Genomic DNA, 11,395 nt, shown 5'->3' with positions numbered 1-11,395 from the left:
AGCCCTCATTCTAAGAAAAAACAATTGGCTGATACTAGTTAATTTGAGAGAGAGAGAGAGAGAGAGAGAGAGAGAGAGAGAGAGAGAGAGAGAGAGAGAGAGTAATAATGGTATTTATTTTGACGGATTAATAGACCTCACGCCGGTTGATTTTATCTCCCTGTCTATCCCAGTTTCTCTCTATAGCCAGCTGCGACACGCGGAGAAAGAAGAAACGTCTTTATTTAATACTTAATGCATTAAAACCTCCTTTGACACCACTGCGATCATCATATGGCAAGATAAAGAGATGGATGAATTGAAGGAGTTAATGCTTCGATTGTTATTTACTCTTTGGAACCAATTGTTATACACACACACACACACACACACACACACACACACACACACATATATATATATATATATATATATATATATATATATATATATATATATATATATATATATATATATATATATATATATATATATATATATATATATATATATATATATATATATATATATATATATATATATATATATATATATATATATATATATATATATATATATATATATATATATATATATATATATATATATGTATATATTATATAGTTATCCCAGGTGGTGTCCAATATTCCAAATAAATATGATACATTCCAGTTAGAGTAAGTATAGATGTTTCCTAGGCTCTTTTGACTATACTGGTTTTCCTAGTTGTTACACACACACACACACACACACACACATACACACACACACACACACCCACAAACTTTACACAAGTTATGTTTCGCTGATGCAGTAGAGTTTATTGCATTCAATATTATTCAACAAAGGATATTGATAAATAATTTTCAGATATAAATATTACCGAGAGAGAAAACATATCTAATATAAATATGATACTGAAGAGGACTATATTGAACAATGCTAACAGACAGTATGTGCTGAAATGGTGAAATTCCTATGTTGGCAAAAAGGCTTATGAAACCAAACCTTATGATGATACTGATTTGAAGTTTCTATTTCGCTTTAAAAATAACGCATTTATAATAATTTATGTTAAAAACGTCTTAAAAGGTTTAGAAATCTATCTGAGCCGAAGATTTGCAAGAGACCAAAGCACAAATTAATTGATTCACTCCAATCATTAAGCAACAAAGGAGAGGAAACAACAAACTATTTCCAGAACAACCAGTGACATGGCATTCGTCTGATTCACGCGTGAACTTCACTTTGATATTTTAGAAACTTTGTTTTGCCTCAGGAAACAGGATAGAACGGTAACATTAATGATCATAATTCATCTTACCATATGTTATAGTCACGTTATTTAGTGAACAAAATATGATTTGGCATTCTGTGCAATTTACTCATTTTCAAATTAATAACACGACTAGCAGATGCTCTCTGTCTCTCGTATTTGCTAGTTCCCATATCCGTACCATACCCACACCCATACCCATATCTGTTCCATACTCATACCCATATCCATATCTGTTCCACACCAATTCCTATACCCAAATCCATACCATACCCATACCTATACCAATACCTGTACCATGCCCATACCATATCCAAACCCATATCTGTGCCATACTCATACCCATATCTGTACACATACCCATATCCATAGCATACCTATACCTATACCCGTACCCATACCATACCCATACTGATACCCATACACATACCCATGCTCATACCATGTCTTTACCATACCCATACCAATATCTGTACCATACCCATTCCTATACCTATACCTGTACCTGTACCAATACTCATACCCATATCCTTACCATACCCATACCTATACCCATAGCATATCCATTCCATATCCATATCCATACCATACCATTCCCATACCCATGCTAAATTAACCCTACAAATAATAGTCAGCAAAAGTCTATGGGCAGCACCAGCCCTGTTTACCTCCCAGTCATACACAAACAACTGACCATATCTTGTTGTAGGTGCAGGAATGAATGCTAGTGCCATTGGCGGTTCCGGACCATCACCTGCTGTTGTTCTAGAACTACCCACTGAGTCTACTTTGAAACAAAAATAACAAAGCTCAGCCAAAACTCCTTCATTATAAACCGTTGGGTCATTTAATGTTGAAAGTTTCTGGACAGTTATTAAAATATTATTATTGAAAGACATTATTATTGAAAGAAGACATCTTCACAACTCCAGGATCCTTCGAAGCAGTCTTTAGTTCCTGAAGCATTTCTGGAGAAACTCCCATTGGATTATAAAGTCTTCTTAAATTCTTAAAGACTGCAGGATCCTGTGAAGCCGTCTTCAGCTCCTAAACGGATTCCTGTCGGATCCGCTTCCCTTCAGGGAAGAAATCCAGAATGGTCCAGTTTCCTATTTAATCTTATTCGTCACCATATCATACAATGAATTTTGCCTGCTAACATTTTATTGTGCAAAATGTTAGCAGGCAAAATTTATTGTGATATAATGACAATAAGATTAAATTACCAAATGAGGTTAATTAAATTCTTTAAATAATCCGATAAATTCTAAAGGCTGAAGACGGCTTCAAAATCATTTTTCCACCTTGAAAAACCCCATTGGATTATAACGTCTTCTAAATCTTATAGACGCCAGTTGTATAACAGGAGTAGTATTTACTGTGATCCTTATAATGCAGGTGGTTCATAGTTACCACATGAGGTTAATTAAATAAATAATTAAATAATTCATAAATTCTAAAGGTCAAGCAAGTTATATTTTGATTTGAAAAACCTGTTCATTACCTTTAAAAAATAAAATGATATCCTTACAAATCTATAAACCTTTTGTTAATGGTGCTCATCTCAACACCTTTTATTTCATCATAAAACATGGAAAAGGGAGGAGGGTAATGGAAGGAGGAGGAGGGAGGGGAAGAGGGATGGGAAAGGAGGAGGGGAGGGGAAGGGAAGGGGGAGGAGGAAGGGAGAGGAGGGGAAGGGGGAGGGTGGACGGAGGGGAGGAGGAGGGGGGGAGTGGAGGGAGGAAGGAAGGAGAGGGGATGGGAGGGGGGAGGGAGGGGGAGGGGAGGGAGAGGAGGGAAGATGGGGAGGGGAAGGGAGGGATGGGAGGGGGGAGGGGAGGATGGGGAAGGGGGGGGGGAATGGGGAGGGGGCGGATGGGGAAGGGAGGGGAGGGAGGGTAAGGGGAGGGGAGGGAGAAGGAGAAGGGTAAAGGGGAAAGGGGAGGGGGAAGGGAGAAGGGATGGCACATACACACACTCACAGAAAGGCAGCCAAGGAAATTAATATAGTTGAAGATGTCGAAAGCAAAATCGACACGTCAGCAATAACACTAATAACAAATCCAAAGGGGAGAGAAAATATAAGAAAAATAAATTTTTAAATGTGTATTAACAATTAAATGTTTTGTCATATTGTTTACTGCAAGTCTTGTTACAAACATACTATTATAATATAGCCAGAGGATAAATGCTTTGCCCTCTGAAATGCGCAGTACAAATGAGAAACAAAACTCTCTCTCTCTCTCTCTCTCTCTCTCTCTGGTGTGAGTGAAAAATTCAGAATATTTTAAGAATCTTAGGTTCTTATCATGACAGAGCATTAAAAAAAAAAAAAACCAAACCACTGAGGAGTGTTAGGCGCCAGAATCCTGAAAGATGAAATCAATCAGTCAAAGTCAAAAGCAATTATGTTTATTGCTGCTTCAGGATCGTGTCCCTGTTTTCACAGAGCAGACGGCAATAACGGAAAGGAGACAACTGCAGCTTAGAGTTATTGTTTCATTCTCATTACTCATCCGGCCTGGCACTAAGTGCTTGCTGCCTCATTTTTGAACTCATATGTCACCAGCTTCATTACCATTTTACTAAGATCATCTTCGTTGTGTTGGAGGAGTGTTTGGAGACCAAGGAGACTACAGGTAATGCTCATACGTATGTATGTAACCCAGCCATATTTTGTATTCGGGTCTTACATGTTCCAGGTCGAAAAAAATAAAATTAAACAGTTCATCTTTGAAGCTGATTTCTAGCTGGCTTGGTTCCTCTGTTTTTGCTCTCGAGGCAACCTGCCATCAGTTATATGCTTTTTCCTAAACATTTATGCCAAAAATGGTATTTTCATGCTGTTCTTTTCCTAATATCCAATAAATCTCGAAGATTAACTGTTAAAGGGAAACTGGCACTCCGTGGACCTGAGAGGAAAGTTCAACTTAGTTGAGAGAGAGAGAGAGAGAGAGAGAGAGAGAGAGAGAGAGAGAGAGAGAGAGAGAGAGACAGAATACCTAAGATTGTTTTTATTGTATATATATATATATATATATATATATATATATATATATATATATATATATATATTATGTATATTATATATATGATAAGTTTACCTTACCAGAAATCAATTAATAGAGGGCCTTGTGGCCCCCATCAATATTCATACAAAAAACAAAGGTAGAGGGTAAAACTAAATTACTCGACTGAGGTGTAAAACAGACTCAGGGAACAGTTAACTTTATTCATTTACACTAACACCAATCAAAACAATCAAGGGGATAAATTTACAGCTATATAGGCCGAGAACTGGTTCATAGGCCCTTCTCAGAGAGTTTGAGTCACTTGCACAAGGTTGGAACAGCGTGATGGAGAACAGCTAGAAAAAAAACACACATCTGCAAATGGAAAATTGCAGGAATTAATAGCGATAGGGTCATGCACAGCATGATAAAGGCTTTAGGCAGCACTAAGTGACTGATAGACTAGGGGTGAGACTGATATTCTTGGATAAAGTTAGTTATGCACAAAGCCCTTAAAGATGGTGGCTGGGATGTAACACTAAACTAAATCACAAAATTTCTCTCAAAGCATTACTTACGTTACTCCAGAGATTAGCCAGTTCCGATGGGGAAAGTTGAAAGGAAATTACAAGCTCAAGGGAATGTTGGAGGGTGATCTTTCAGAAGGCATGCGGGAGAAGAACAAAGGGCTGAGGGATGGAAGCCGATGGGTTCTGACAAACTCTTACCTGGCGTAATAATTTCTAGCGCTTTGAACTAAAAGCATAGATTCAGACTCCGTGCTACAGGTTATCGGAAGATTGCCGTCCTCTCTTGAGTTCCTCTGCTCCCTGTAGTTGATAGTTTATGCTTGATGCGTCTTTCTTGTCTCAGACTGGCTGAGAGTATAGGCACAGAACAGCACGTCCTTATGAGAGGGAAGCCCAGCTCAGAGTAAGAATGATACCAGGTCTATCTGGGTCAGATGCCCGCTCCAATTTCAGTGGGGCTTTGAGTTGCCAGACAGAGCCTGTCAAAAATTCCAAGACCTTGGAACTACAAAGCAAAAAGACAGGCGATAGGTGTGTGTGTGTGTGTGTGTGTGTGTGAGTGTGGGTTAGATATGGCTAGCTGGCAACTTTCCAGATTCACGTATGCAAATCAAAATGTCTGGATGCTGACTGAACCATTGGTTCTTAGTTTGAATTAGAATATTAAATTGAATATCAAGGTAGCAGCCTGAGAAGTTATATATATATATATATATATATATATATATATATATATATATATATATATATATATATATATATATATATATATATATATATATATATACATGTGTGTGTGTGAAAGCATTGCCATTAATGTACACTTGGCTTTTTTAGGTTCTCAAATGTTAGACGGCATATACCCCTTAATTAAGAATTCACTTTACCCAGGGAATAACTTAAAGCAAAAGGCACCATATTTGATGAGTGAATCTGCCTTGCAAGAATTCTAACCTATGCTGGTTCGAATTTAATGCAGGAATTATTATAACTATTATCTATTAGCAATATTATTACAAGCCAGTAACTTATTAATTCAGCCGTAAGTTGATTCTGACTTCCCTCTACTGCACATGTTGCTGTCTCATTGGAACACATTTCTTATAATCGAAATCATCTCATCTCCATCATTACAGCTGGGTGCCAAGTTTGTAAAATCTTGGCGATTTATGATAATTTTGTTGCTAAATTACGTTTATTTTTTATATTATCAAATATTAGAACACAAATACCACTTTATTCCGAATTTACTTATCCATGGAAAGAGCTTAAGGTCTTTCCAAGGAACATCTAGGCTGAGCAGGAATCGAACCTATGCCTACTGTAATTGATGCAGAGACAAGATTAACTTGTTTGTTCATCAACGGTGAGAGATGGAAGCTGATTTCTCGTGTACATACACATTCCTGGTTAGCTCAGGTTTTGAACTTAAAATCAAAATCAATTCCTCTCCATCGCGATAGCAGGGTTGTGTTGTGAGTTTGTAACACGTGGCTGTCTGTGATAACTTGGCATTAATTCACATTTGACATTTTAGCACTCTCAAATATTAGACCGCAAATACTCCTTACCTTGGAATTACTTACACGGCCAGGAGATCATGTACGATAAGTCCATCTGCCTTTGCTAGGAATCGAGCTTATGCCTTTTGAGTCTGGTACAGAGACAACAGTAACTTACTCATTTAGCCATCAAGGGAGATATAAGCTGAATTAGACTGTGCTGTATTTGTTCATGCGGAATTCATAAGCTATAGCCTACTTAGGTTGGAGATCAGCATATTTCTACCACACTAGTCTAGATGCTAGCTTGTAAACACGACTATTTATGATAAGTAGCCTATACGACCACAAATACCTCTTGACATCTAATTCACTTAGTATCGAAATATTATTTTTTTAATTACCTATAGATTAATTCCTTTGCATTCGCTAGCCCTTCTTCCTGTTTTGGCTGCAGCGATTGTTCTCTGCAATGGAAATTACCCGGGACTGTCGTTTTAATGAGGCTTTCTAGCTTTCAATGGTATTTGGTGATATCATTTTGATCATATCCGTTTGTATGAATTATAATATTTATGAAAGCATTAAACTCTGCAGCTCTCTGTGAAGGAGATTATCGTTTTGGTGTTTATGTATATTTTTCATTTCATTAAAGGAGACTACAGGTTATTCATCAGATTCCTAGGCTAATTTGACAAGAGGAGAGGGATTATGTAGGTCTTAAGTGTGTTCGTGTTTTAATTAACAATGTTTACCGGTCTTTTCCCCTACCTGATCATATAGTATTATTCTCTGTCTGGGATCAGAGGAAATTGCCTCTCTCTCTCTCTCTCTCTCTCTCTCTCTCTCTCTCTCTCTCTCTCTCTCTCTCTCTCTCTCTAGTAGTAGTAGTAGTTGTTGAGGGATTTGTTTGTAAATTTTGTTAACTAAATCATAAATCCCAAAAATAATACTTAGTGAAAGAAAACAAAACGAACCTATTTGTGAGACAGTGATTATCGAGCATCAAAATACTCGTGAACCTCTCAGTGATGTAGGACCGTTCCTTGTGTACACAGGTTTATACATAAATCAATGCACGGTAAAATTGGGTTAAGGAAACGCGAAAATACATTAACAATTCATTACAAAAAATATTATGTAAATACCTAATCCTGCGATAGCTAAAATTAATCAAAGTACAACATAACATTAAGACAAGACCTTCAGTAATAAATGAACATATACATGCATTCTCTTGACCACTCGTATAATTATCGAAGCTCTCGAAGGTAGTCGGGTAGCGTGAGTCTAAAACAGACAATCACCAACACATAGTGACACTAGAAGGCGATGGTACTTGGCATAAGGTGAAAACCTCTAATTCAAACTCTGCAGATTCTAGCATTATAAACCTGCTTAATTATCAATAACTATAAGCTTTTCCTGAATATACATCGTCGAATTTAGTGCTTCAGAAGGGTTTGTAGAGTTCGGTAATATTTCACTAGTATATTCGTTATAATTTTTCTCTGTAAAAAAGGAAATTATAAGAAAAGGGTAAGAGCATAAGTATATGCCACTTCTTAACCCTGTTTTTCTCAATTTTTGCATTTGGATTGAAGAACACAATCTTTGCAGCAAATTTGTGGCATTACTAATTTTTCAGGGCATTTATATGTATCAGCTCTCTAAATCATTGCCGTATATCGGAACTTGGAGGAAGAGCTGCGGAAAAGAAACAAAAAGACAAAAGTGCAAAGAACAGTGTCATAAAATGATAATGAAGTGACCATAACAACCTAATTTATTACGTTAATTAATACTACGTTTGCTGGTTGAACTATTGGGCAGTTGTTGGTCTTCCGTGCTGTGCGGAGTGGACGGTGGGATCCTTACATCAGGGAGTCACTTGAGCACTGAAAACCCTGAGGACTTTGTAGGGATAGGAAGTGCCGTGGAGTACGGGGTGGAGTGGAGAGACTCCACTTTTAAGTCCAATCTCTACTGCTTATCGCTCCATCATTACAAGACTGTCGTAACTCAAAAAATTGAAGTTTTGAGTTACATAGCTCATAAGATTGCCCATTTAATTCTGCGTCTTTTGGTAATAAAGTCGTAAGTCTAAGTACATTTTTGGCTGAGAGATGGCGCTGGGAAGATTTTAAGTCTAAATCAAAATCTCGGTGCAGTTATAGGACTTTGAAACTTTAAAACGCTTCTCCTGAAAACTCAAGATTTTGGAGTTACGACAGTCTTGTAATGATGGAGCGTTATGTATTTTTCAGGTGTGCACACACAGTAGCCACTATTTAATACACTGATGATTTAATGTGATAAGTTTTTCACTAAAGAAAGCGTGAGATATGTTTCAAGAAACTATTTATTACAGGTACAGGATTAGGAATATAGTGGCTAATGTGTGTGTGCACACCTGAACAATACATAAGCAGTAAAGACTAGACTTACAAGTGGAGTCTCTGCACTCCATCCCGTACTCCACGGCACTTCTATCCCTACAAAATCCTCAGGGTTTTCAGTGCTCAGTGCCCAATGACTGACTCTGATGTGAAGGCTCCCACCGTCCACTCCGCGCACCAAGGAAGACCAGCAACTGCCCAGCAGTTCAGCCACCAAACGTAGTATTAATAAAGTAATAAATTAGGTTGTTATGGTCACTTCATTATCATTTTATGACAGTATCCTTTGTAGTTTTGTTTTTTGTGCTTCTTCTCCGCAGCTCTTCTTCCAAGTTCCGGTATGCGGCAATGATTTAGAGAGCTGATCCCTATCAATGCCCTGAAAAATTATAATTTGCTGCAAAGATTATGTTCTTCAATCCAAATACAAAAATTGAGAAAAACAGGGTGAAGAAGTGGCATAATTATACGCTTACCCTTTTCTTATAATTTCCTTTTTTACAGAGAAAAATTATAACGAATATGCTAGTGAAATCTTACCGAACTCTACAAACTCTTACGGAGCAGTAAAATCGACGATGAATGTTCAGGAAAAGATTATGGCTGTTGTTGATGACTAAGCCGGTTTATAATGTCATGGGAGCATCCCTTAAGAAAAAGACTTTAGTTCAGATTCGACTTTGTTTTTTCTGTATAATGAACAGGCGGGTTAATTTTCAAGCAAATATAGTAGGACAAAATTTGTTTATAGTTGAAAGAAAAGCATCAAGATACTTTTAGGGAAAGTAAGTAATTCTTCAGAGATCGTTAGATGATGTGGGCTGTTGAGCACGCTGCAACTGTGCGTACGAATCACTGTCCTTATGCACAGCTGCAACGTGTTGAACCGTCCACAGCGAGCGTTCTCTGTGAATCGTCCACAGCGAGCGATCTGTGTGAACCGTCCACAGCGAACGACCTCTGGCACTTGGGCATCATGGGGAATATCAACAGGTGACGGAAGATCTGCTCACCGTGTTTGGCGCAGCACGTGCTTTCTTTGTTAACTCAAACAAATCTAGATCTATTTCACAGTCCACCAGTTAAGGAATCTAACATTGACATCTAGTAACATGTACGCTTTTGCCCCATCACTTGCGTAGTGAGGAAAAAAATGTATACTCATTTAAGAGGAGTAGAATATGAGCGCGAAGAGCAAAATTAACAACTGGCAACTAACTCAAATCCAAGGGGAAAGACTGCCAAGTATTCGGTGCCGGTCTAGTGAGCCAGTGTGTGATGAAGGTTGGTCGCGGACGGTGACCGGAAAACGCCTCCCGCCATTGTTCCCCTGGCTCGCTTTCTCGGCCAGCATCGCCATACTGTAGAAACTGTTTGATCCCGTAATCCTTGGCGTTGTCAGGGAATGATAAATTTCCATACATTTTAACTTATGATATTCTTTTTTTACATTCATCGTGATGTGAATTTTGCTTTTAATATTTATTACAGCGACACTAATTGATGGAAGAATTGTTCCAAATAAAGAGAGATGTACTGATTAAGGCAACAGTCCTTTAATCCAATAAGAAGCGACAGTTGCACAAAAATTTGTTTTGTCATTAATTGTTCAGTAACGCTGTTTCATAGTTACACTATCTTCTCTGTGTAGCTGAGGTACATGACTTGCAAGAAAAGGAGAGTCAAAAATGTGAGAGTGAAAAGTTCGGGTTCGCAGCCCCGAAAAGGGAGAACACGTGACGACTTAAATGCGTCAATATTTCGCGATACCTTTGTGAAACGAATGTCCTGAATCCTACTCAAGCAATTAAGGTAAGAATAGTTTGATGCACTTTTCAGATGAAGAAAAATCTCTCTCTCTCTCTCTCTCTCTCTCTCTCTCTCTCTCTCTCTCTCTCTCTCTCTCTCTCTCTCTCTGAGAAACACAAAACATAAGTTATGGAACCATTTTCATCATAGACAAGGAATTCACTAAACCCAGGCTCACGTTTCTTCACACGCGCACAACGATTTCAGCATCCATCAACTTTATAATTATCAAGCTCAACAGAATTCATCAAACACAGACATCAATTTCCGAAACAGTCATTGGTTTCTTCTAATATTTCCAACGAATTCATCAACACAACAAACTATTTCTTCAACACAGACACTTATGTCAAAGAACAGAAACTCAAATTTCATAGAACAAAATCACATTTTATGAAGGTATTAAACACTGATTTTTAAAACCCTTGGCCATTGCCGTTTAAGAAGAGCACAGCGCAGGCACATTATTGTCCAGACTTAGAAGCTTATTACTGTACATAAACTTTTCAGTTTTCCCACGCACTGAATAAATCTATCAGAAACAAAAACTGACTTCATTACAGGCAAACATATAAAACACACGGACTATTCAGATGCAAATCCTTTTTTTAAATTAAATCTAAACACTGATGGCATGATAAAGTGCACATATTTCATGAAATACTAGGAATAGCACATGTAAACATATCCACGGTCACGAAACACTGTGGTTATACGATGGAATTTGAAAAGTAAAATGATCAAGGCAATTGGTAGAACATAAAAAAAAAAAAACTTCTTTATAAGGCTTTCGTTACCTTTTAACAGGTTTTTGACTTTCCTATTGAAACCACTGACCACATTGTCTAATGGGTTCTTATTTAATTCTTTATATGTACTCTCATCA

At 37.5% G+C, this 11,395-nt stretch overlaps 1 protein-coding gene across 1 annotated transcript in view; it reads left to right on the top strand.

Moving 5' to 3' along the window:
• Window positions 1-9,983: 9,983 nt before the first annotated feature.
• Window positions 9,984-11,395, top strand: part of LOC136828471 (uncharacterized) — a 77,080-nt gene continuing 75,668 nt past the window's right edge. Inside the window, exon 1 of the mRNA XM_067086531.1 lies at window positions 9,984-10,512. The gene's annotated coding sequence lies outside the window, so the exon portion shown is untranslated. The remainder of the gene's footprint in view (window positions 10,513-11,395) is intronic.

Source organism: Macrobrachium rosenbergii, chromosome 43 (assembly GCF_040412425.1).
Source record: "Macrobrachium rosenbergii isolate ZJJX-2024 chromosome 43, ASM4041242v1, whole genome shotgun sequence".
NCBI lineage: Eukaryota > Metazoa > Arthropoda > Malacostraca > Decapoda > Palaemonidae > Macrobrachium > Macrobrachium rosenbergii.
This window is presented reverse-complemented; position numbering and strand designations above follow the sequence as displayed.